We start from the raw sequence: 27,301 nt of genomic DNA on the forward strand, positions 1-27,301 counted from the left end.
TTCCCAGACTCTTTTGTGCCTAGCGATCTGACTGTGATCCAGGTTCTCTCAATCAGATGCACTTGTACAAGACCTAAGTTGGAATCTGAGTTTTGGGGGGAGAGGCAGGAAAGATCTACTGCAGCAGGAGGTCTGATTCTGAGGGCTGGGAATCGTTGCTGAGAGGCTATCCTATTCCTTCAGCCCTACCAATTATTGTGTAAGCCACCTAAGACCTCGCAATAAATCCCCTTCCCTTCAATTACCCAGAGTTGTTTCTACTGAGTGCAAGTAAGCCTTAACCCACACAGCACCTGGAAGGAAAATAAATCCAGCATAACAGCATGGAATCCAGTTGACACTAAAGTAAACTTGGCGCCTCCTGAAATGTACACCTTCCCATTTACCTAACACCAGAGGCTCCTAATTCTGAAGTTGTCTCTGTTCTAAAGTAGGTATCAAAATTCCAAAGTGGAAAGTCCACTTCAGCAACGTAGCGGGCAGGGGTGATGTGCCGGTAACCTGACTTCACAGCTCTGTGTCCAGCAGGTGTGGCTGGGCCCAGACGGGAACATCCGTGCTGGGCTGGGGCAGGTACCAGCATCGTCCAGCCCCAGTCTAGGGAGTAAGCAGGGTTTCAACAGTCAACACAAGATAACCACCCTCTGGGCTTTCTATCTGTGGGTAACAGGTTCCCAACCACTGGACAGAATTCCCTAGGAGCCCATGTTTTGGGGAAAAAAATTAAGACCCTAATTCTTCAAGGAGCAGAATATAAGTGCAGAAATTCAGCCAGAGCTGTTAAGATGCTGCATTTTCCCCAAATTCATTAATATCCAGCAGTTTAACGTCAAACCCATATGAAGAAACAAACATCACAGCAAGCATCCTGCCGTACTCTACACAGGATGTCTGCCCAGGTACAGCAGGCTGCCCTGCTTGCATTGTCCCCACCACAAGTCCAGGAATCTTTTCTATTTCAGATAACAAATAGGAAAAGAGAAAATTATGTCCTCAACAGAGCAGTATCCCTTCCCTTGGCCCATCTCCCGAGACACCTTTGACTTTGCAAGAATATTTTAGCTTCAACCTTTCTCCTCAGTGCCATAAACACGGAAGCAACAATTTATTCCTTTCCAGCAGCCATAAAAATTATCCCCCTTATTTCCCCAAATCACAGAAAATTAGCACCTTTGACCATCTTTTTCTCAGGCCCTGTCTTCCTCTCATGGTTTCAGACACATGAACAATTTATGATGGTCCATGGCGGGCTCTCCTTTCTTGCACGCTCGTAGAAAATTCCAACTAGCCATCTCCATACTAATCTATCCCTACACTTGTCTCGAGTCTGTAGAGAAAATTTTAAAGTAGCATTTTCCAAAATGGGTTTTATGGCTCTCCAGGTCTACGAAATGTTATTAAGTTTCCCCCAAACAAAGTATTTTGTAGTAAAATAAATTTGGGAAGCGCTATTTGCTTTAGATTTCAGAACACGTGTGCATATTGAAGGGTCTGATAAATCCTATGGTAAAGAAAATTATGCAAATTTCAAATTTGGTTTGCCCAGATTTTCCCAGTCTATTTAAACCTGCAAGAGGTTTATATTTGTTTCCCAGCTATTACAATTCTATGCCACAGTGTTCTATGGGTACCAGATTGGGTAAATGATGGCATCTGGGAATAGAGTTGAATTTTATAACCGGGGGTTGAACATGAGGTGAGATTCCAACTTCCAAAACACCTGCTGCTGATGGGTGAGATTCAAGGGGCTGGACCCTGAGCTCAGGAGCGGGGCTCGAGCTAGGTAGGTTTCTCCTGCTCAGGGCTGGTCCCGAGAAAGAAGTGCAGGGCTGAATCTGCGGCTAGAGTTCCAATAATTAGGGCTATGATGATGGGGAAGGCTGCAGAGCTTGCTACTCAAGTGTGCTCCCAGATCAGCATCGCTAGAAGTACAGAGTCTCAAGCCTTACCCCAGACCTACCAAAGCAGGATCTGCAATTTAACAAGATCCCCAAGTGATCCGTATGCACATCACAATTTGAGAGGCACTGGTGTCAAGCTGTGGTTTTCCATCCTGCCTGCGCTTTAGAATCATCTGGGGAGCTTTAAAATATAGATCCCTGGGATCCATCCCCAGAGACTCTGATTCAAATGTTCTGAGGCAGAGCTAGGGCATCAGCGTTTTCTAAATCTCCTGACCGTGCAGCCTGAGTTGAGAACTGCTGTTCTAACCCGGTCCTAGGATGCTTGCTGTGATGTTTGTTTCTTCATATGGGTTTGATGTTAAACTGCTGGAAATTAATGAATTTGGGGGAAATGCAGCATCGTAACAGCTCTGGCTGAATTTCTGCACTTATATTCTGCTCCTTGAAGAATTAGGGTCTTAATTTTTTTCCCCAAAACATGGGCTCCTAGGGAATTCTGTCCAGTGGTTGGGAACCTGTTACCCACAGATAGAAAGCCCAGAGGGTGGTTATCTTGTGTTGACTGTTGAAACCCTGCTTACTCCCTAGACTGGGGCTGGACGATGCTGGTACCTGCCCCAGAAGTAACAGGAGTAAGTTTAGGGGTCCTAGGAAACACCATAAGGACCACCACATTCGGCCTTTTCCGCATGCCGTCTCGTTGGGATGGGTGAGTGGTGCTTTGGGGACCTGGGGCGTGGTTCCCCGTGATGAATTAGAACCACCTGAAGAACATTCCACAGCCTTCGGGAAGGCCTCGGCACAGATGCTGTCAGATGCAAAAGCCGCACTACCCTTCCAGGCTCACTTCCCGTGGTGCGTTCCTCCCAAAGCATTCTAGGGGCTGTGCCATTGCATCTTCTCTGGGTCACGGCCCTTCATTAGAACAACGTCCCTGCAGGCAGAAACGCACATGAAGTAGAAGGCAAGTGGCCATCTCTACAGCATGTTCTTCTCCTGTGAGCTGGCTGCAGACATCTTGAGTTCTTCAACTGGTTAGAGAATCTTGGGTTGGATAGAGAACTTCAGAAAGAGGAATCACCCCAAATGTGCACAGGCTTAGAGTCCCATCACTGGACACAGATGTTTCTCATGGGGAGAAAAACAGTTACATATATTAAGCACTAATACCACGCACCAGGCAACTTGCTTGAGCTATCTACTTAAAGACAGTGTTTTGCACCAGGAGGTAACTATTAGCGCTCCTCTCTTTGAGAGGGGAAACCAAGAATTCTGGAAGGTAAATGTTTTCCTAACAATTAAGTGATACAGCTTGGGACTGGAACTCATTCGGGGCTGACTCTAAAGGCCCTGCTCTTTCTACTGCACCACCGACCAGGGCATTCAGAAAACGCTGTTCCTAACAGACACTCAGACCAGTCCTGGTTCAGACCCAAGGCAGCCATGACTGATTCCACATTGCACTGGAAGTTCTGATATTGGACACGTAGAAAATTCTCATTCATCGGAGGCTACAGTTACCCATCAACCCGTGCGATGTTCTCTCCTGCATCACAGCTCATCCTCTGCTCCTGGCTTCAGAGACCGTGTGCTGACACAGATAAGGAGTGTTCAGTGCATGTACTTCAGCAGAGTGATGTGGGAGGACAGATATGTAAAGTAGGGCACTGGAGAGGGTGGCATTCGCATGTGGGGTTTGAGATTGTAAATACAGGATTCAGCCAACCATTCATCACCTGTGATGGCAAATGGGAGAAAGGTGGTTGTCAATGACATGTCCTGGAGCCAGTCCCCACCCTGCTGGGGCAGGGAAAGAAGCTGGTCTGCCATCAGACAAAGGGGGAAATGATCCAGGACAGGTCTGAGGTGGTGGACGTGGGCTGATGCTCTTAAAAGAGGCTGACACTTGGCTGACATCTGCTCCCTTGCCAGGTGTCTGGGATGCCTTCCCAACCAGGAGACCTGTGGTGCCCTGCGAAGTTCACCCAGTAAACTTGGGTCCTCCCATCCATGCTGATCAAATATTTCCCCCTTAACATTCTGGGCAACCTAGTGGAGGTACTGCCATGATGGAAATCCATCTGTTCTGAGGTTGAATATGTGTCCTTCTCCACTTGCGTGAAACCTGTTAGTATTTAAATAGGTTCAAGGTGGAGCTGCCCTCTCACCGCATGTTCTATAAATACCTGGGAGTATATTAGATCATGCTGTTGGCAAAACAGTACACTGCCCAATCCCTCCTGAGACCACTGGTTTCATTCACCCTCTCCTATGGGACTGCTGGAATGGAAGTGTCTCACAGGACACTCTATATTTCTCTAGAATTTTGCATCATTTAGATGAAAACAAATCTGTAACCAGCTCTGTGGCCTTGGCTTCAAGGTTTGTTTGTATCTTAACGGGGAGGCTGCTGGGGACGGGAAGGTCATTTGGCACTGAGTGGGACTGTAGATAGAGTGACTGCCTGACCAGCAGGCCCTGCCTTCCAAATTGCAGAGTCCATGAGATATGCCTGAGTTGGGGGACCACTGGCCTGATGGATGTTCAGGGGTGTCTGATCTCTGGGGTAGGGTCTCTCCAGTCAGATGGAAGATGCTCTCTTGGTTTTAGGTTCTATATAGGATGTAGTCAGCTCCCACCGAGAGTTGGGTACATGGAGCTAAGATTTGATCTTTCGGAGAGGGGGCTGCCTTAGATGAGCAGGGAATCAGGTTCTCGACCCAACAGGCTAGGAATCAGGGCAATGGGGATGGGGAACCCCAGAAGCAGAGGCCACAGAAAGGCTGACGTGATGAGGTCTAAGGCTCAGCGGGCCCGGGGATACTGGGACTGACCGCAGCCCCCTCCTCCTGATGGGAGCGGGGCTTCTCAGGCTCTGGTTTCCTTTGACACAGGGACTGGGCAGGATTAGCCCCTGCAGCTAAGCAGAGTTGGGGAAGGCAGGGGCTGGCAGCTTCACTTGCCAGGTGCCTTCAAGGACCCCTCGCTCCTCCCATCTGATCATCTCGGCCTGCCTCTCAGTGGTCTCTGAACATAACCGTTTTTGTCCCACTTTGCTTCCCACTGTGACCTGTCACTCATTCTTTCCCTCGGCCCCTCCTGCCATCCCTGCCTCCTGTGAGCACACCAGGCTCATCCCAGCACTGCTCAAAGTCCTCATTCGGACTGTTTCTTTGTCTTGAATTATTTTCTTTCTTCTGGATGCCTCCCCAGGTTGTATATCTCCAAGGCAACATGGAGATCTGCCTCTTCCATAAACGCTCGGCCACCTGCTGCAGCCGACTGGCCACTTCCTCGTACCCCTGAATGACCACGGTATCTTCAAAGTGTGCCCTAAGATTTAGAGTTTCATTCCACACTGTCTTTCATTTCACCATAGGGTCCTGTTTAACGTTAGCCTTCTCATTTGGTTCAACTCAACGAGCATGTATTGATCATCAACAATCAACCCGACACACTGGAGACTTGAGTACAAGACGGAGTCCTTGCAAACATGAAAATACCATCTACTTAGTGCAGGACACTATGTTGATACCCTAGGTGTGCACTGGCCTTGTCCCTCACAATGAATTTTAAGCATCTTTTGCAGTAGGTTTTGCTAGCAAGCACTGAACGCTGAGCTCTCATAGGCTCTGCTGAGGAATTTTCCATCATCCGGTTTACTCGTTACAGTGGCCCAGCGTGCAGAGCTGTCTTCCATCACTCTCTGTCCTGACACCTCTTCTTAGAAAGTCTGCCCACACTCCCTTCTCATAGCTGCTGACTTCATGGCCACATTGACGGGACAGTAGGCTACACGGTCTGTCCAATGCCCTGACCAAACCTGGGCCAACCAGATCCTCTTTCTTTGTTATTTGTAATTTGGACTTAAAAATTTCAGTGACTGTTGGACTTGTGATGACATAGACCCAGAGGCCCAGAGTACCATGTCGGAGTATCTATTTTCTGCTGTGTATAAAGAGAAGGAGAGAGAGAGACAGAGACAGAGACAAAGAAAGAGAGATATGAATTAAGCAAATACATGGAGAAAAGCAGAGAGAGAGAGAGAGAGAGAGAAGGTGAGAGAGAGATGGAGAGACAGAGAGAGAAATGGAGAGATTGAGAAAGACTAGCAAACTCCATTCCTAATAGTGTCTCAGTTCCTGATTCCAAACCCCGTGAGACTAGCAGTACTTCCTGCCCTGCGTTCCTTGAGACACATACCACTGTATCCTTACAACAGTTTTTGACTTAATGAAGCTGACTTAAATGGGTTATTACTACTTGGAACCACACATACTGGCTAAGATGCACTATGAGAAATGTTATTATTCCATTTCACAGATTAAATAACTGAGTCTCAGACAATCCCATTGTCTTCAGTCAATGGTTGGAACGGGACATTCAAAGCAGCTCTTTGGATTCTAATATACTGTCCTATGTCCAAAACCTAACCCAGAGCTAAACACCTAGTAGGATCTCAATTAATACTTATTAATGTATTGGGTGGTGAAATTCTCTAGTGAAATGGTCTTGGTCATTCTAGCCCTAGCCCTCTCTTCCTTCCATACTTCTCCCCAGTGCTTACCCAATGTTCCCTATCTGTCCCCTTAGTCATTTTCTCAGTTCAGGATCAGCTCTGAGTCACACAAAGAGCACACAGATCAGCTGCTGAACGGGGTGCCTGGAGATCACGTCCCCATTTGACAGTGCCATTGGGGGTTGCCAATCGTTTGTCTCCAGCAATTTCTCCCCTTACATAATTGGGTAATTGGGAGAGGCAGCTAAAGGCAGATGTATCCCCACACCTCAGAAAACATTAATCAAGAGAACAGCAGTGCTGTCTGCACTCTCAGCAGTTTATTACAATTTCTGTAACAAGAGGAGCTGTGGGCATGTAAAGCATTATCTTCTCCCGTCATGTCTAACAAAATATCCCAGAACAGCAGGCCCACAAGGACAAGGTAAGGCCATTCTCCATTCTAAATAGCATATACTTTTTTGAAAATAAAAGAAGCAATTTAAGCATTTTGGCTTCCTAGAGTGAGTTGGCAGGCATACTTCTCATCTCGCAGATGCCTTCGGGTGAAGGTGTTTTAATAAGAGAGAAAGTGGGAAGAAGACAGCAGAATTCACCAGAGACCAAGAGGAACCACAGAGCATGGGGTGTGGAGCCCACAGACTGGAAAGAGGTGGGTGGGGGGGAGGCGCGGGCATATGAGCTTGGGGAGAGATGGCTTGCTTCTGCTCAGACACACATGCCATGTCACCCAAAGCCCCCAGCAGAGTCCCATTACTGACAGCCAACCAACAGGTGAAGAATTTAATTCTCTTTGTTTCACTTCTTCATTTACCACAGTTAATAAGAGAATGTAGAAGTGAGTATTATATAATTTGGGAGGGAATGCATTTCCCAAATTAGTATATCTTTTGAGAGCCTCCACCCTAATAAGGACATGGGCCAAGGGAGGCTGCATTTCTTTGAAATGATGGATAGATTTCTTTCATCCATTGCAGAATCAACCCGATGTAGCGGTTCTGGAGCCAGGCTGCTTGGGATTGAACCTTAGTTCCCCCATGTGCCACTCATGTGACCCTGAGCAAATTATGTGATCTCTCTGGGTCTCAGTTTCTTCATCAGTAATCTAGGGGTGACAGTGGCATCAGCCTCATAGAATTGTTATGAATGTTGAATGAGTTAATGCCCATGAAGTGCTAAGAACAGGGCTTGGCATGTAGGAGAGTCCAGTAAACGTTAACTATTATTATTCACATGATTTTTCGGTATGTCAACTACATATCCACTGCCCGGGATGCGAAAAGGAATAAGGAGAAGAATCTGCCCTCAGAGCGTCCATGTTCTAGATGGCTAACAGACACTCAAAAGTAACAAGAGACCACAATTATTGTGTATTCGCTGTGTGCCAGGCACAGTGTGTTGGACTTAATGGGACAGGTGCTATTACCTATCAGGCTTAGAGAGGTTAAACAACTGGCCCAAGGTCACACAGCTAAGAAGAAGTGGTGCAGCCAGGGTGCACAGCCAAACCCGCCTGGTACCACCACCTGGCCTCTTAACTGCTGACTCAGCATGACTACCGCTTCCTCTGAGAGAATTTACATTATTCTTCCGTTAAGATGATGCAAATGTCCCGTCTCCAAGCTGGCTCTTCTTCCTCACAGAATCCCACTCTCTTTTCCTTCAGAAAACTGATCACAATTTTTAACTGCATTTTTATTGGTTGTCTTTCCCCCAGACCATAAACTCCATGAGGGCAGGGAACAGATCATCTGTTATGTTCATCATTGCCTATCTAGCAACTAGCGCATGGCCTGGCAGGCAGCAGGCTCTCCATAAATGCCACTGGATAATCAACTGTGATAGGCTGCCTCTCTGAAAGTAAACAGAAGGCTGTACTATCTCCCTAAGTGCTGTAACAAAGATGTGAAGACAACACACGGGGTGTTACTTCAGGGCATTAGGGAAGGCTTCTCTGAGGAGGTGACACATAGACAGGACCTAGAAGGATGAGGAGAAATGGGTCAAGTAGAGAGGGGGTGAAGGCTGCTTCGAGCATGTGCAAAAGCACGTCCATGGGCAAAACCACAAAAAGCAGAGAAAGCCCAGCTGAGGGAAGAGAAAACGCCAACAATGTCTTGGCAACTGTGCGTATCGGTCCACTAGCATCCAGAATGAGTGCCTGTTGGCAAGGTTATAATGCGTTCCCCGCGTGAGGCTGAGTTTCCATAACACAAAAAAAGCCCTTTGAGGAGACGTTTGAGGGAGAGTGAAAAAAGGAATATGCCTTTCTTCACCATCCAAAGAGAGAGAGGATAACACTTTGATCAGGAACCTCGGCTTCATCTACAAATGAGCATACCAGTCAGAATTCAGTTGGCTGAAAGAAGAAGGAAACCCCACACTTACGGGTGTTGAAACAGGACGGACACTGGCTCCCTCCTGTCCAAAGTCAGGGGTAGGTAACCCTGGGGACCAGGCACCAACCTGGTCCTCATGGTCTAGGATGTGCTCTGGTCATTGCTCCACTGTTTCAAGAAGTGGGGTGAAGAGGGTGGGGAAAGAAGACAGTTTCTGGAACCTTTCTGCTTACATCCCATTGGCCAGACCTAGGCATCTGGCCATACCTGTCTACAAAAGGGGGCTGAGAAATGTGGTCTTAATGTGTGCAAGAGATCGTGTGCCCAGCTAGAAACCAAGGGCCTTAGAGAGAACTAGAACAGAGACTAGGGTGGACCACTGGCCTCAGTCTCTGCCCAAAGCAGATCCAGCTCACTGCATGATTTCGCCTTGCCCTTGGCATGTGCAGTGCAGTCACTACCTGGACCAGGGGTTAATGTATTCTCAGGCTAGCTAACATATATACTTATCAGTAGAAGCCCATGCCGTGCCCATCATTTCAAATATTGAAAGCTGTGGAACCCTGTGTTCCAATGCAAGTTTATATGGAATTCCATGATGCTAACTGCTTGAAGACATATTTCTCTACTGAAATCAGAGGTAGGAGGGCTAGAACATCATCTAACATCCCCATCCCTTGACAGTGGTCCCTACTTCAGGGCCCTGGAATCACCGTGTGGAAACCGCAGGCTTAAGGCAACTGTCAGAGAAACTACAGACTCTCATCGGTATTTTAAAATTACATCTAATCGCTCTACCGTTTCAGCAGTACGTCTAGATTATCACTTTTTTAATCAGAAGCAAAAGCACCACCCACCCCCACCCCCCAATTTTTGCCAATTCTCACAGATTTGTGAGCTTCTTTATGGGGACTTGTGGAGAGCCAAGACGACTTGGCACCTGAACGGTTTTAGAAAGATGAAATGAGATAGTATAAAGAGCTCAGCACAGCTCCTGGCGTGTAGTAAGTTTTCCCCAAAATGTTAACTATTATTATCATTTCTCACAATTTATTCTGCTTAGGTAACAATGCAACTTTTAACATATATTTTAACCAAAATGGCTTAATGATGAAATGGTTGTGTCTATCCCATGCCAAGTCCCATTTTATGACTAATAAAGTACACCTTTGTTTTTTTGTTTTCTTTTTTTCCAGCTTTATTGAGATATAATTGACAGAGAACATTGTGTGAGTTTAAGGTATAGAATGTGATGATTTGATACACATGTATATTGCAAAATATTTTCCGCAATAAGATGGTAACACATCCCTCACCTCACAGATTTACCATTTTGCTGCTGCTGCTGTTACGGTGAGAACATTAAAGCTCTACTCTCATAGTAACTTTAAAACATACAGTACAGTATTGTGAACTACAGTCGCCATGCTGTACATTACATCCCCAGAACTTATTCATCTTATAACTGAAAGTTTGTACCCTTTGACCAACATCTCTCCATTTTCCCTACCCCTCAGCCCCTGGCGACCACCATTCTACTCTGTTTCTATGGGTTCAATGGTTTCATAGTCCACATATAAGTGAGATTATACACTACTTGTATTTCTCTGTCTGACTTAATTCACTCAGCATAATGCCCTCAAGGTCCATCCATGTCGTCACAAGTGGCAGGACTTCCTTCTTTTTTATGGCTGAATTAGACACACACACACACACACACACACACACACACACACACACACATCACATTTTCTTCATCCATTCATCCATCTATGGACACTTCCATTTCTTCCATGTCTTGGCTATTGTGGATAATGTTGCAACAAACACGGGAGTGCAGATATCTCTTAAACATATCAATTTCATTTTCTTTGGATCTATGCCTAAAGGAGCACTGCTGGATCGTATGGTGGTTCTATTCTTAATTTTTTTGAGGAACCTCCATGCTGTTTTCCATAGTGGCTGCACCAGTTTACATTCCCACCAACAGTGCACAAGGATTCTCTTTTCTCAACATCCTCCTCCATGTTTGTTATCGCTTGTCTTTTTGACAATAGCCATTCTAACAGGCGTGAGGTGATATCTCTTCGTGGTTTTGATTTACCTTTGCCTGATTATGAGTAATGTTGAGCACTTTTTCATGTACCTGTTGGTGATTTGGATGTCGTCTTTGGAAAAAGTCAATCCAGGCGTCCTTTGCCCATTTTTCAGTTAGACCATTTGTGCTTTTTTGCTATTGATTTGTATGAGTTTCTTATATACTTAGGGTGTTAAGCTTGCATCAGATATATGATTTACAAACATTTTATCCCATTTCGTAGGTTGCCTTTTCATTTTGTCGATTGTTTCTTGCTGTGCAGAAACACCTTTGTTTTTAAATTAAATTCTTCACCAAGGGACTTTTCTTCTTTCTTAACTTCCGCTGTTTTGTTTATTACGGCATCAAAAGGGGAAAATATTTCCCTTTTAACCCAGTGTGATTCTCCTGAATCTCTTTCTATGATAAACTGAATTCTAGGACATTAATACCATCAGCCAAAACTACCAAATTCTATCTATACAACAAATCTAAAACAGTATCTCCTTCCTTCTTAATCATTAGACAAGATTCCCAAATAAGCTTCATGCAGATTCCTCTTCATATTTGTCATAAAAATCACACTTAGTTTTCTTCCCCACGCTTAAGATGTTCTTGGTGCCAACAGTGATATAAATAAAATGATTAAATGTTAGGCAGAGATCAGACACCCCCAAAAATGGCAATTCTCATCATCATGTTGTAACTGCCGATAATGGTACTTTTCATACTTCTTGAGTACCTGCAATGTGCCTCTCTAGGCTTGGTGTTTAATACGCATGATGTCATTTAATCCTGCCAACAACCCCGCGAGACAGATATCACTAGCTTGATTTTATAAAAAAAGGAAACTAAAGCTCAGAGATGGGATTGGGTTTCCTAGAAAACAGAGCCCGAGGCAAACTTTCTTGCTAACACTGTACTGAGTGGGAAGCACGAGCCCAGGGAAGCATGGATGAGGGGGAAGGGAAGTGGGGAGGGTAGGAAAGGAGGCAGGTCCAAGGTGGTACATAACCAAGCTGCCAACACATCACAAGGAAGCACAGCTGCTTGCTCCACCACACAAGGGGTCCCGGAGAAGCTGTATGTGACCTCTGCACGTGGGCAGGACAGCAGGCGGTTTACTGTCTGGCTTCTTTTGGTCTCCCGTCTCCTATTGCTCAAAGCCGACCCCATGGGGTGTTAACTCCTCCATCCTCCCTCATTATGTTATCCAGCCTCGCTAGGCAGCCAGTGGGAGGCTAGAGCCTCTGTGGGTCCAATTAAGTTGGACCTGGAAGCTGTATGTCTGTGGCCTCCTCCATGTCAGGTACAATAAAGACTCCGACAAAGCCCAACTCTCGGTCCCGGGGGAGCATCAGTCAATCTGTGGTATTTGGAAATCAGGAGATGGTGATGGCGACCACATCATTGGGCTAAGTGGTTGGCAGGGTCCTTCTAATAGAGAAGCAAAAAAAAAAATGACAGAGAACAAGGACATCTGGGGCCAGATGGTATGGGGTGGCACACAAGTGGCACCCCGTACATCCGGAGAGCTGAAGTAGCTTGCCCAAGGATACACAGCCATGGCAGCCGGCATTCAAACCCAGGCCAGACTGACTACAAAAACACTTGAATTTTTCCATGACATCCAGATGTCTTGCTCTGACGAGATTTTGAGAAGCTAAAGAGGGACCCATGATTTTCTGAGCTGTCTGGTTCATGGCCACGAGAAGATAAATATTTATCAAGCAGTCATGGGTGATCTGTCAACAAGAATGCCTATAGGCTCGTGTCGTCCTTTTCTGTATCCTGGGAACAGACACTTCCGGAGGGCATGAGCTACCGTGATTATAATGCTTCATGGGATCTGCTGTGGCTGCCTTAACTTAACCCAAAAGGTTAGCACCAAACCAAACACTGGGTGCGGCGGGTAGCATACGAGTGGCCAGTGCTCTGCCCTCACCTCTGCCTGTCGGATGTCAAGGGCATCAGAGATGAAATCAAGTGGGGAGATTTCCCTGAAGTGGGAGCAGCAGTGCCATATGTTTCACAGGAAACAGCTTGAGTGAATGTTCAGTGACAAGACCAGCAATTTGAGAAGTAAGGCTCAGCAGCTGCGCAAAGGCTTCTGTTCCAGGAGATGTTGGCTCTCATAGGTGTGCCCTGTGTTAGGAACGCCCATCGCTCACCATAAGCTTGCCTGTGTTCTTCTGTATTCCACCCCTAACCCCCTGCTCAGAAGCGTGAATGGGCCCCTGTCTTCTCTGCTCTCCCTCCCATCCCGTCCTGCCTTTTCCTGGGAGCAGAACTCCTTCCGTTGCAGTCCTGGCAGCTCTCACACCTTTGATGTCTTTCTCTCCACGTTGGGGTCTTTCTTCTACAAACATGATCAGACTTATCCATATCTAAGGTGACATTTCCCCATTTCTCCTCCATCGCTAGCCCATTTTTCTGCTTCTCAAAGGAACATCTATTGGATCTTAACCTCACACTCAATTCTTTTTTTAAGTCAATTTTTAAAAATTGAAGTATAGTTGATTTACAAAGTTCTGCTGTACAGCAAAGTGATTCAGTTACACATCTATATATACATTCTTTTCTTTAATATTCTTTTCCATTATGGTTTATCATAGGATATTAATATAGTTCTCTGTGCTATACAATAGGACCTTGTTGTTTATCCATTCTCTACATAAAAGCTCACATCTGCTAACCCCAACCTCCCACTCCATCCCTCCCGCAACCCCCGCCCCTTGGGCAGCCACCAGTCTGTTCTCTATGTCCGTGATTCTGTTTCTGTTTCACAGATAGGTTCATTTGTGACACTCAGTTCTTAACTGTTTCAATGCTGGTTTTCCTCTCGCCACTCTGCTGAAATGCTTTCTCCAAAGGTCGCTGTAATAAACGTCTATTGTTTTTGCCACTCTCCACAGCACTGGCTCTCCCTCCTTCCCCATTCCCTCCATCATACCCCAATTCTCCCCCTAGAGAATCACTTCCTTTCCTCCTCTCAACCTATGAGATTTGCCCGGGCTGCACATGTAACTCAAGGGTGAAGGATATGACCTCTGCCTATGTCAATTAGTGATTTGCTTGGGGACGGGCACGTAGACTTTTTCTGGGGGTGCTGAGGGGCATATGCTTCCTCTCTGATGTTGTATTTAAGCCTGAGAGAGTGAAGGCCCTGAGCTACTTACAACTACCCATCACCACAAGGGAATGGAGCCAACGTAGAGGAGATGGAGCTGAAGGATGGAGGGATGAATAATCTGATTCTGGTGACATGACATGCATCCTTGAATCATGTCACTCCTGATGGCATCCCTATCTGCTGACCCCTTCAGTTACCTGAGCCTTTTTGCATAAGTCAGTCTACTGGGGTTTATGTTACCTGCAGCAGAAAGAGCCCCAACGGATACAGATATCTAGTGCAGTCATCAGTGACCTCTGAAGCACCAAAATCAACTTTCAGCTTTGCTTTCCCCACTACATGCTGGGTACCATCCTCTTGGTATTTCAATGAGGCCCAAGCCTCAGCTCTCACAGACACTACCTCTTCGGCAGAGCCCTCAATTCCAAACTTGCTTCTCCTCTTGACTTTCACTCTTCTGCTAATGGCACCTTTTTCCTCTCAGTCCTTGAGGCTTAAAGTCTTGAAGCCATTGCAACTTCTTCCCGCCCTTTGCTCCAAAATCCATTTCCAAGTCCTATCACCCTCTCAGACTATACTACAAAGCAACAGTCATCAAGACAGTATGGTACGGGCACAAAAGCACAAAAATAGATCAATGGAACAGGATAGAAAGCCCAGAGATAAACTCACATACCTAGGGTCACCTAATCTATGACAAAGGAGGCAAAAATATACAATGGAGAAATGACAGCCTCTTCAATAAGTGGTGCTGGGAAAACTGGACAGCTACACGTAAAAGAATGAAAGTAGAACACTCTCTAACACCATATACAAAAATAAGCTCAAAATGGATTAAAGACCTAAATGTAAGGCCAGACACTTTCAAACTCTTAGAGGAAAACATAGGCAGGACACTCTTTGACATAAATCACAGCAACATCTTTTTTGACCCACCTCCTAGAGTAATGGAAATAAAATAAAAAATAAACAAATGAGACCTAATGAAACTTAAATGCTTTTGCACAGCAAAGGAAACCATAAACAAGACAAAAAGGCAACCCTCAGAATGGGAGAAAATATTTGCAAATGAAGCAACTGACAAAGGATTAATCTCCAAAATATACAAGCATTTCATACAGCTCAATATCAAAAAAACAAACAACCCAATCAAAAACTAGGTGGAAGACCTAAACAGACATTTCTCCAAAGAAGACATACAGATGGCCAACAAACACATGAAAAGATGATCACATCACTAATTATTGGAGAAATGCAAATCAAAACTACAGTGAGGTATCACCTCACACCGGTCAGAATGGCCATCATCAATAAATCTACAAACAATAAATGCTGGAGAGGGTGTGGAGAAAAGGGAACCCTCCTGCACTGCTGGTGGGAATGGAAATTGATACAGCCACTATGGAAAACAGTACAGAGGTTCCTTAAAAAAACGAAAAATAGAACTACCATATGACCCAGCAATCCCACTACTGGGCATATACCCAGAGAAAACCATAATTCACAAAAACACATGCTCCCCAATGTTCACAGAGGCACTATTTACAATACCCAGAACATGGAAGCAACCTAAATGTCCATCAACAGAGGAATGGATAAAGAAGAAGTGGTACATCTTCTTTATATATACATGTACATCTTCATGTATATATACAATGGAATATTACTCAACCATAAAAAGGAATGAAATTGAATCATTTGTAGAGATGTGGATGGACCCAGAGAGTGTCATACAGAATGAAGTAAGTCAGAAAGAGAAAAGCAAATATTGTATAATAACGCATATATGTGGAATCTAGAAAAATGGTATAGGTGATCCTATTCACAAAGCAGAAATAGAGACACAGACGTAGAGAACAAATGCATGGATACCAAGGGGAAAAGGGGTGGGGTGGGAACTGGGAGACTGGGATTGACACATATACACTATTGATACTATGTATAAAATAGACAACTGATGGGAACATACTGTATAGCACAGGGGACTCTACCTAATGTGCTGTGGTAACCTAAATGGGACGGAAGTCCAAAAGGGAGGGGATATCTGTGTGTGTATGGCTGATTCATTTTGTTGTGCAGTGGAGGCTAACACAACATCGTAAAGCAACCATACTCCAATAAAAATTAATTTTAAAAAAAGTCCTATCACCCTCAATCCTCAAAAAACTGCCATGACTGTCCATTGCCTTTTTTTGTTTTTGTCTTTTTTTGCAGTACGCGGGCCTCTCACTGTTGTGGCCTCTCCCGTTGCGGAGCACAGGCTCCGGACGCGCAGGCTCAGTGGCCATGGCTCACAGGCCCAGCCACTCCGCGGCATGTGGGATCTTCCCAGACCGGGGCACGAACCCGTGTCCCCTGCATCGGCAGGCGGACTCTCAACCACTGTGCCACCAGGGAAGCCCCGCCCATTGCCTTTTGAATGCAGTAAGCATAATTCCACAAACATTAATTACAGCCTCTCCTCTGTGTCAGGCACTGCGCTAGGCATTGTGAGGAAGACCGATTAGGATGGATATAGTCCCTGACCCTCCAGGGCCTTAAGATCTAGTGGTTTAGGTGACTAGACCACAAAGCCTCATGCGCGTACACACACACACACAGACACACACACACACGCACACACACACACAGGGTACTGAATAATGTGCGCTTTCCTCATTCATTCCCAACCCGCCTCCCCAGTTTTAATTTTCTCTTTTGTACCTTCTGCTTAAGCCAGGTTGAACTGCCCACACTTCCATGTTCTTCCACTTCCTTGACTTCGCTTATGCTGTTTCCTTCCCTGGAATATCCTTCCCTCCGACTCTGCGTGGCCAAACCTGGTTTACACTTTAAAGCCTTTCTCAAATGACACATTACCATAAGTCTTTTGCTGATTACCCTAGTCAGTTGTCATCTTTTTCTCCTCTCAGTTCCCAAAGCACCCTCTATGAAGCTCCACCCTGCATTTTCCATGTTTGAAAAATAATGTAATTATGTAAGTAACTTATCTGCCCGATTACATGACATATTCATTAAGGGTAGAAACTTTTTTTTTGTATCTTTGAGTCCCGACCAACTAGGAAAGTTAATGCTAAGAATGCGTTTACCGATACAAAGCACATGCATCATTCAGAACCAGCTCTTTTTACACTGAAGAATTCTTTACCTAAAATAAAATTTGTAAAGATTTCCCACAGGTTTTTGAAAATAAACATTCAGATTCATTTGAACTATTAGCCTGGAGGAGAACTGTAGCTTGGGAGAAATCAAACAAACAAACAAAAAAGTAAACTTATTAGAAACCGCTGCCCATTAATGATTTCCTAGAAAGCAGAAGAGAGTAGATCTTCCCTGACTATGGGAACTGTTTAGAAAATAGGATTCTGTTTTCAGAAATGGGATTAAAGCATAGATCTACTTTTCAAAACCTGTATTGGAAGTAAGAGCTTGATTTGGAGAGGCTGGCATTATGGGAGAACATTCAGAATGATGCTATTACACTCACGAGTCATACTGGAGGGGACTTTGTTCTTCCTGGAGTTCCTGGAATCCTGGGACATTGGCTGGGAGTTAGCCTGGGGTTCTGGCTACCAAGAAGGGCCAGTCCGGGGACCTGATGGACAGTCTGCCCCAACTGTTCTGTGATGACACGAGGTGGAGTGGAGGTGGGCCATAATCACTGTTAGCTCCACCAGAATTCCTGAGCAGGGCTGGGGCTGGGGGATGGGTCCCTGGGCAACATGAGTACAGAAGGTGGAAGAGAAAGGAATCGCAGGCCATTTCACACCTTCAGCCAAGACCTGGGTTCCTCCCAGGGCTACAAACAAGGTGCAGACTTGGATGCAGGTGGTCTTGGAAAGGTGTCAGCTGGCCTATGATCTTCCCAGGATCAGGACTCCTGCCTGGACCCAGCTCCCAAAAGCTGGGATGGTTAGGGGATGGGGCAATGTACAAGGAAGGCCGAATCAGTGGTACAGACTATATGTGCTCACGGAGTTTCCAGGCAAGAGGAGCTGGGTGGCACGGAAGGCAGGTGAGGCTTCCTGCAGAGCTGGGCGTGGGCAGGACTGGGACAGCAGAGGAGGAGAGGTGCATGCCGAGAATTCCAAGCAAAGGACCTGGAGCTGTGGCTCATTTGGGAAACGCTTTTGTATTTCAGGAGGAAAGATGATAGAGTTGCTTTTAATTATCTTAAAGACCCTGTGCAAAATGGGCTTTGGAGTTTGGATGGGGAATTATTGCCACAGCATGATCAGTTCTGATGGCCGGGCATGAATCTCTGACAAAATGGGGAGTCTGCAAGATAAATGGCTCAAAGCAAGCTCATTACAGTGACCTTTCAAGGGAGAGAGGGAGACGTGAGTGCTGTCAGCCGGGCTCTGCCTCTCACCACGCAAGAGCAATGCTGAAAATGACAAAGTGCAACTGGTCCTCGGGGTTAGCTCAGAGTTGCTGATGCGTCTGGAAGCATTCTCAGGCACACGCCTCTCATCGGTGATTAATGGAGCTCCCTAAGGCTGGAGGGGGACAGGCCTTCACTCCATCAGCTAACTCCTGAGCACTGTCCAAGATGCTCATGTCACAGGTGGGGAAACTGAGGCCAGATTGGCCAATGTCACACGGCAAGGTGTTAATGAACCTGCTAACTTCTACAGCTTCCATATTGCTTGGTGATGAAGACTAGTATTAAACTCTTGCTCTGCTATTTGCTAATGGTGAGGTCTTGGACAAGTTCAATAAACTCTCTGAGGCTTGGTTTTCTCATTTGTAAAGTGGGAATTTCCTTCCTTCTTCCCTCCCTCCCTCCTCCCTTCTCTGTTTTTGTTTATTTTTGTAGGGTGACCAACACATCCTGTTCACCCAGGACTTGCCTGGTTTCAGCACCAAAAGCCCGGCAATCTAGGAAATCACTCCATCTCTGGCAAACCGTACGTCTTTGTTCAGTGATATTGCCTGACTCGGTTCCAGGTGCTGGGACAGCAGATACTCAGAGCAGATACCTGTTCTCCAGGAGTTAACATCTAATTCTATCAGGGGAAGACATACATGGATACATTGATAGGATCACAAAATAATACACATCCTGCACACGTGAAACTATGTGTCGGGCTGTCTACTACGTATTTTATAAATATTATATCATTGTAAACTTAATACTGGGAAGTAAATATCCATATACCCCCTCCCTAATTATCAGATGAGAAAACGGACACTTTGCTTTATTAACTAACTTTCCTAAAATCATACTTAGAGTGAAAAGTAAAGCCAGCATTTAAAGCCTGGAGTTCCAGTGCTTGTGGGCCAGCCCTGACACCCCTTGAATGCAAATACAGGATTTAGACTGAGTGAGGCCACAGAGGGAGCCCCCTGCTTACACAGGCTGTTGATTAGCTTCTAAGAAGATTGCATTTGCTTTCCCCTCCCAGCTGGTTTGGGATCTGTGGTCCTATCCACCAGGCTGTGTGGGAGATGCAGAGAAGGTTACCCCTCAGATGCGTCTGCTCCAGCTCCGAGCACCCAGCAGGCCTGGGAGCCCTTTCTCACAGTTCTATCTCCACCTTAGAAAACCAAGGGGGAGAGATCCCGACCACCAGGCAGCTGCCCCAGCAAGCAGGGAAGCACGAGGCTGCAGAGCCTGCAGGATTCCTGGAGTGGGGGAGTCCTTTGGCTTTGAGGACTTTGGGGCCAGGAGCATCTACCAGCAGCAGGTGGAAAGCAGGCGATGTCCCCACGCCAGCCAGAGCTCTGTGCGAAGAGAGAAACTGGAACCCATTTCTCTCGGACCTTCGAGGCCCCTGGCAGATGACAGGCTGATGAACGAGGACCATGCCTGAGGCACATTTCAAGTTTCCGAGGCTGACTGTTCTATCCATCTACCCAACCACATTTATAGGAAATGTACAGATTGGTGCTCTCGGAAGGAACCTTATCCATCACCCGGTCCAAGGGCCTCATTTTGGAGATGAGGAAATTGAGGCCAAGCTTGGAGAAAATGACTTCTCAAGGTGGCACAAGATACGACGGGAAGAGACAAGTCTTAGCCCCGAATCACCTGACTCCAAATGCACACACTTCTACAAAAATGCACAGCTCCTCCAAGTGGCTGGGCTCTAAAATTATCTATAGGGGACATAACTCCCCTTGCTACACTTGCCATCTTTATAAAGGAGGCTTTAGGGTGGAGGAGTGGGGCTCAAAGTCTATGGGTCTCTGGCGAGCATCAGTTGGAAAGGGAAATCCAGGATTCCCTGGATTCTTGCGAGATGTGGTCCAAACAGGTCTAAAAATGTTCTTGACATTTGAGGTCAAGATGTCGAGATAAGATGTGTGGTGGGGAGAAAGCGGGAGGAAGAGGGAAGGGAGAGGCAAAAAGGAGGAGGATAAAGGGAGGAACAGAGGGAGACTGTCAGTGTGGACCAGGCTGGACCAGAGTGAGTTTTAGAACAACCTCAACAGCATCTCCTCCCATACCTTATGCCCACCCAGCACGTATATGGCAGAAGCCGTGGGGAAGCTTCCAGGATTCACAGGTAGAGTCAGCTCCCAGCTTCACTACCCACTGTGATGTGACCTTGAGCAGGTCTGAATGCCCTCCGCTTCCCCTCCCCCCACCGCCGCCCTTGATTTGTTTCTTCATCTGTTAGAAAGCTCAACAGAGAGTGTGTTTATAAAATGCTCATCACAGGGCCTGGCCTAGAAAGCCCTTAATAAATGGCAGTTGTCACCACTTTGTCACCAAATGTTGGTGGGAACACTTTGATACCTGCCTCCCGGCAGCCAGATGGGGGTGCTCATCAATTTCCCGCAGCTCCGGGGTCAGGCTTGCAGGGTGGCCACGCTCTGGTCCCTTTCGCTCTGCTGGCTGACGCGGGAGCCACGCCTGCTGCCCATCAGTTCAGGTTGGCATTTGGAACAGAGCATTTACAGTCCTCCTGGTGTAGCTGGAAGTACGCTGACAATATCTCAGCATCTCAAAGTGGAGAAATCAGAGGGCGGAGGAAATGCAGTCTTGCTACAGAAGGATTTACCAAATACTGCCTTTCATCGGGAGCCTCTCCAGAGCACTTAAAGTCCAATTTCCTTTTGCCAAAATTCTGTTTCCCTGTAGATGGCTAGGAACATGCCTAGTGTGAACAGGAGGAGTGTGGAGACTGGTGTGATCTTTCCCGCCAACCCCTTCTCTTGCCTTTTTAGAAGGCTCTTTGATTTGGTCCAGGATACTGACCTGCAGGAAGCAGGGAGGGGACACAAGTGCCAGTCGCACATCTGTGTTTGACAGAGCTGCCCACCATCTGGGGCTGTTCAGTTTACTGCTGCCGCTGCCTTGGGCCAGCGAGCACCCTGTTATTCTAAGTGATTCTCACCCAGATCTCAGACCCTGCGGGGGAGATAGGGGACAGTGAAGGAAGAAAGGGCCGGCCTGTGACAATCACGCAGACACATGCCACAGCAGTCACTCATTCAGTGTCCCCTGACTTCTGACATATCAGCGCAGTCAGCGGCCCCTGGGCCCATCACCCCAGCCTCCCAGCTCTCTGCTCTCTGCCCTCAGTTGGGGAGAGGAATGTAGAGCCAGTGCACCCCAGGGCTGGGCTTACTCTGCCTTCCCTGCTCTTCCGGTCACCTGCTGCTGGATTGATACCTCAGACCTTTCCAGAAACCACGCTCAGTGTAGCAGCAGAGGAAGGGTTTGGAAGCAGCAGACTGGGATTCAAGCCCAGCTGTTGATCTTTGCCTGGTCCCTTAACCCTTCCAAAGCCCATGTCTTCATCTGCAAAAGGGTGGTGGTCATGCCACCAGGCAATCTGCATGGAGCACGGCTCAAGGGAAAGGACGGAAGCATCTAACGCAGCACAGGGACTCCACGTAGGACAAGTCTCTTCCTCTCTTCCAGGGAAGGCAGGTGGTACCCCAGACATCACTGGACCACCACATCCAAGTAATACTTGAGTCCCTACTTCTGGTGTATAGAACAAAGGAGACGTCCACGGGGTCTTTCTGTCTCCAACACTGCAGAACAGGAATTGGGCCCCTCAGGGGAGCTTGGGGCTGGTGATAGTAGGCCTCCTCTCCCCAGAGCTGGGGCCACTTGGCCTCGTCTGCAGCCCAGCCTGACCCTGGTCTCCGAGGCTCACCCTCACCTTACACAGGTTGGCTTCAGGAGCCCCAGCTCCAAGTGCTGGGGCTACACCACGTCACTCTTGTGACTGGTACAGCTCTGATCCTACGGCCCAGCTTCGACCCATCTGTGCTTCCTCCAAATCCAGGGAACTGGCCTGATGCCCAGGTGCTCCTGGGCTGGAGCTCTGGTTTAACCTGCCTTGGTTCATCTTGGACTCCTGGCATGGACGCCATAATCCATTGACGACACTCCCCTTCCTGTTTCTCCCACCCTCACCCCACCTGAAGCTGCATGGGTGCCCTTCTGGATTTCAGAATACTGCCCTGGCCAGTGCAAGATCTGACTTATTTCTACATTTAAAAGCTCCTAAGATGCCTCAAAATATTTGTGTGCCCCCAAAGGAAGAGATTATTTAGGTGCAAAAGGCTCAAATTCCAATGAATTCTTATCCAAATATGGAGAAAAATAAATTCTGATATTGGTTGATCTCTTGCAATGATGTTTTGGGGGCCCCACAGATGATATTCTCAGTAAGAAGTTCTCAAACTTGTTTAGGTGATTGAGTATCTGAAAGTTGTTTTCCTCTTTCCAGAAGCAAAAATACTGTTATTTAATTCAATTGAGAGTTGTAAAAATACTAATGTAAGTCACTCCTTATTGTGATTTAAGCACTGTGCTGAGTGCTTTACATGGAATAGCTTACGCAATCCTCACAAAAACGCTGGAGGAAGTACTACTACTATTTATTGCCATTTCATTGATGAGTAAACTGAGGCTCAGAGAGGAGAGGACACTTGTCCAATGTCACCCCACAAGTTGGGAAACAGTGAATCAATCCAGAAAGTTCCATCAGTTCCATAGCCATTATTCCTGCCCTCCCACCCCATCCCTGAGACTCAAGAGACTACGTCATCAGTTAGATGTGATTATGTTATGTGTAAGGCACATCGAATTACAGCCATTAACGCATGGGCGGATTCACACACCAGCATGATAGCAAATCCAAGCAAGAGTTATCAGCTGTTTGATAACATTTGTCTACTAATTTTGCTAATTGTGCGTCCATTTGTCATCCTCTAGTGAGTGACAGCAAGTACCAAAAGTTTAAGAAAAACATAGGGGAGAAAAGCTTCCCTGGGAGGCATTTCGATGTCTTAGCCTATGTCTTTTCCTCCTGCCAACTGGAAAAAGCCACAATTATTGTGTATCAGAGGCTGAACAACCTAGCCTGGTTCGTGGAAACCTGTGTTCATTTAGAGATGTCCATCTCTGCCTGTCCACTGGTGACCCTTCCTAGGTCCTCTCCTGGTGTTCTAACCCAACATTCTGAGGGGTACACCCCTTCTCACCAGCACCAGTGGCCCAGTGCCACAGGGATTCTCAGCGAGGGTGGGGACACTTCCATGGGGCAGAAGCTGACCAGAAGCCGGGTGGTGGAAGGACAGTGCGATTTTGATGTACTTCTCACCCTTGTGGGATGGAGGTTCCAAGGTGACCCTTGCTTCTCTCCATATATGATATACCTATGCCCTATAGGACCGGACCACCCATCCAGTCCCCTCTCTGATTGGATGAAGTTAGGTACCCAGCCCAAGTGCAGACAAACCATACACTGACCAAAAACAAGGGCTTTGAGCCTCACTTCAAAGGATGAGCTCCACCACCAGATCCAACTCTTGGAAATGGAGAGCAACAGGCTTCAGGCTCCAGAAGGGGAGCCCTGAGGGGTGCTCGGGATGCTGGAAGACGGCTGCAACGGGCCACAGTTACAGAGATGCAGGAACTAGGGGTCAGAACAGGGAGTCAGCTGATGCAAGCAGAAAAATGGAGCAGATTCCCAGAGAGAGGAGGGGCTCCAGGAGAGAGATGAGACCCTAAAGGACCACCTCCTGGGGTCCCACCACCTGTCCTGTTCCGGCTCCAGTGTCTGCGAGATGTGGCTGCTGGCTCTTGGATTCCCATGAAATCCTTCTTTGCCTCCTTATCATCACCCACCCACTCCCATGCTTTTACTCCAGTCAGCGTGAGTGAACCTTCGTTCTTTGCAACCAAAGAGCACTGCCTTAAATGAGGTCCAGGAGAAGAGCGCTCAGGTTCCTGGGCCCCGAACTGTATCCCATCCCTGCCTCTCCCCAGACCCTTCACTGGGTTATCAGAAACCTCAGAAACTGCAGGGGTGGGTTCACTGCTTCCCTCATTAGCGCTTTCTCATCCCAGCCCTTGCTCCTCTGTGAGCTGTTTACGAGGCTTTGTACATTTGCTTACCGCTCACTCCCAAGCTTCCAGCCTCCTACTTGACTCCACCTCCCACAGTGATCCCTGCCCTGGCTCCTGCGGAGCTGGGGCTCATTTACATTTCACTCACCAACCCATTTAGTTAATTTTCTACAGTTAATTCAATTTTCACGGAGTAGCCCTGGATTGCATTTGCATTCATCACTTCCGGGGCTCTGAAGGGGATCAGAGTGGTGGCTTCCCTGCAGAGACCCTCACTTAAGCAAAGGACAACACAGCTTGCAGGCTGCGGGCAGAAGATCCCGCTGCAGGGTCAGCTCAGCAGCTTCTTCTAGGAGCAGCCCTGGGGGTCAAGCCTCTGGAGGGCAGTCAGTGCCCTCTGCCCAGGCTGCTCAGCCCAGGAAGGCAGCACCAGACTGAGCCTTCCTGCCTGCTAATGATTCATTGTGCATCCAACTCTAGGTTTACTGCCCGCTGTGCAAAGCATTTCCTTTACCTTAGCCTAAAACAGCTTAAGCTTCAGGGGTGTTGCCTAGTGCCTATATTATTACAAGGTTTGGGAAGGAAAAATTAAAATAAAATGCAATGAAATGAAGTAAAATAATAATACTTCACAAAATCACAATGGAAAAGGTGTGGTGGCTTTTGGACACAGCCAAAGAGAAACCTTGGGTCATAATGAGCTAAAGCAGCACAGCTATTTCATCTCCATCCTCATCTCCATCTCCGTCTCTGTCTCTGTCCTCGTCTCATCTCCATCTCCATCTCCGTCTCTGTCCTCATCTCCATCTCCATCTCTGAGTAGCTAGCTCTAGAAGCTTCCTGGTGGCATGACTCAGACCATCCTATCGGACGCCACTGTCAATGAGTGCTACATGTAACTAACTTTTTGTTTCAGGCCTTCTGCTGCTCTTCAAGCTAGTTAAGGAAAGCTTGCAGCAAGGAATAGTTATTGGAGTCTGCAATTCTGTTAAGTAGCAGAGGTTGCAAATTTGCCAGTAATCCCTTCTTCATCCCGAAAGCAGTGACGACTGGATTCAATCACTTACAAATTTCCCCTGCATCTGTCATATCTCAGGACTTATTGGGAAGGAATGGTCTGGCCTGGTTCCTTTTGTGTTTCATTTGGGCTTCAAGGGCTATACACAGAAAGGATGCTACTGCATAAGGCCAGCTTTCCAGAAATAGTTCCAAAATTCCACCTGTAGCTTGTCAATCAGGCCTTCCTTTGACACCCCTGATTCAGTTTGCTTCAGAATTTAGATCTGGTATCCCAGTGGGCTGAGATGCGGATCCCCTAGGACCTCGGGGTAGTAGGACAGGGGCTGGAACCAGAGGACTGATCCACCACCTCTGCCTGTGAGTGTGCAGAATGCTGTAAGTCGCAGAGTCCAGTTTACTTGGTACAAAAGCATCATTCTCCCTGTGGGCAGGGGGGCAGAGGTGCTGAGAAGCACTGCCTGTCCCTTCTTTCGCTACCCACCCTGCCCGAGTCCGAGCCCTACCTGGCTCTTCTGCAGCTCCCGTTTATTTCAGCTGCCCTCTCCAGTTCGCTTAGCATCCCTTCCTCTGGCCTGATGCAGGGGAGGGCTGGTTCAACTCTTGGGAGCCCCTGTCGGCAAAGCAGAGGACCTCTCCACCCCAGTAAGCACTCCTGGGGAGCTGACGCCAGCTGATCAGGGTCTTTTTCTGTGTGTTGTCAGCTGGAAGGGTCCTTCAGTTCCTCCATGCCACCAGCCAGCCAGCAGGGGCAGTTTGGGAAAAGGAACGCTGGGATGGACTGTTCTTTTATTTGTTTGTTTTTTACATCTTTATTGGAGTACGACTGCTTTACAATGGTGTGTTAGTTTCTGCTTTATAACAAAGTGAATCAGTTATACATATACATATATTCCCATATCTTTTCCCTCTTGTGTCTCCCTCCCTCCCACCCCTCTAGGTGGTCACAAAGCACCGAGCTGATCTCCCCGTGCTATGCGGTTGCTTCCCACTAGCTGTCTATTTTACGTTTGGTAGTGTATATATGTCCATGCCACTCTCTCACTTCGTCACAGCTTACCCTTCCCCCTCCCCGTGTCCTCAAGTCCATGCTCTAGTAGGTCTGTGTCTTTATGAGGGACCCCTGAAGGTGGGCCGGTTTCCATCAGCTTCGGAGGGAAAGGCCGTGGAGAGGACCTACAGCAGACGACACAGGAACACGGCATTCTCCACGTCCCCTTTAAGAAGTGATGTTGGTGCTGATTCCAGGAGACCTTTAAACAGGCACTTTATTAAAGTCTCAGAACTGATTAGACACAAGTCATGCTGGGTCTGTCAGGCTCCATTTATATCCTCTCTGCTTCCCCAAAAGGAGCTGAGCCAGGCTGACAGGTTTCTCCGGAACAGGCAAGGATCAATTCCAAGGCCACCTTCCCTGGGTGACCCAGAACGGGCTCCTCCCCTCCCTCCCTCCACCCAGGTCACCCCGCCAGACACCTGGGGTGTCAGAGCTCCATGTGAAACTCACTGTCTGACACAGAAGCCGCTGGCCACACATGGCTTTTGAGCACGTCAAATGTGGTTGGTCTGAACTGAGACGTGCTTAGTGTGAAAGAAAAGGTGAAGCACCCCTTTCCTATGTTTATATGGACTGCATGTTGAAATGATAATATTGGGGATATATGGGATCTAACAGAATATAGTACGAAAATTATTTTCACCTGTTTTGTTTTACTTTTTAAACACGGCTACTAGAAAATTTTAAAGTGCATTTGTGGCTTGCGTTCTATTCCTATTGGACAGTGCTGTTCTAGAAACATTTTAGACTGGAGGGGTCATCAGAGGCTCTCTGTGGATAGAGGGAGAAGGAAAGATCGACCAGCCTGCGATCCTGCCACTTCTCCGCTCAAAACTCTCTGAAAACTCTTCCTAACACCCTCCCCAAGGCGGTGCACGAGCTGGCTGGTGTCCTCCGCACCCACCTCACCTCCTTCAGCTGTTGCCCTCCCTGC

The sequence above is a fragment of the Stenella coeruleoalba genome, assembly GCF_951394435.1.
Source record: "Stenella coeruleoalba genome assembly, chromosome: 19".
Lineage (NCBI taxonomy): Eukaryota > Metazoa > Chordata > Mammalia > Artiodactyla > Delphinidae > Stenella > Stenella coeruleoalba.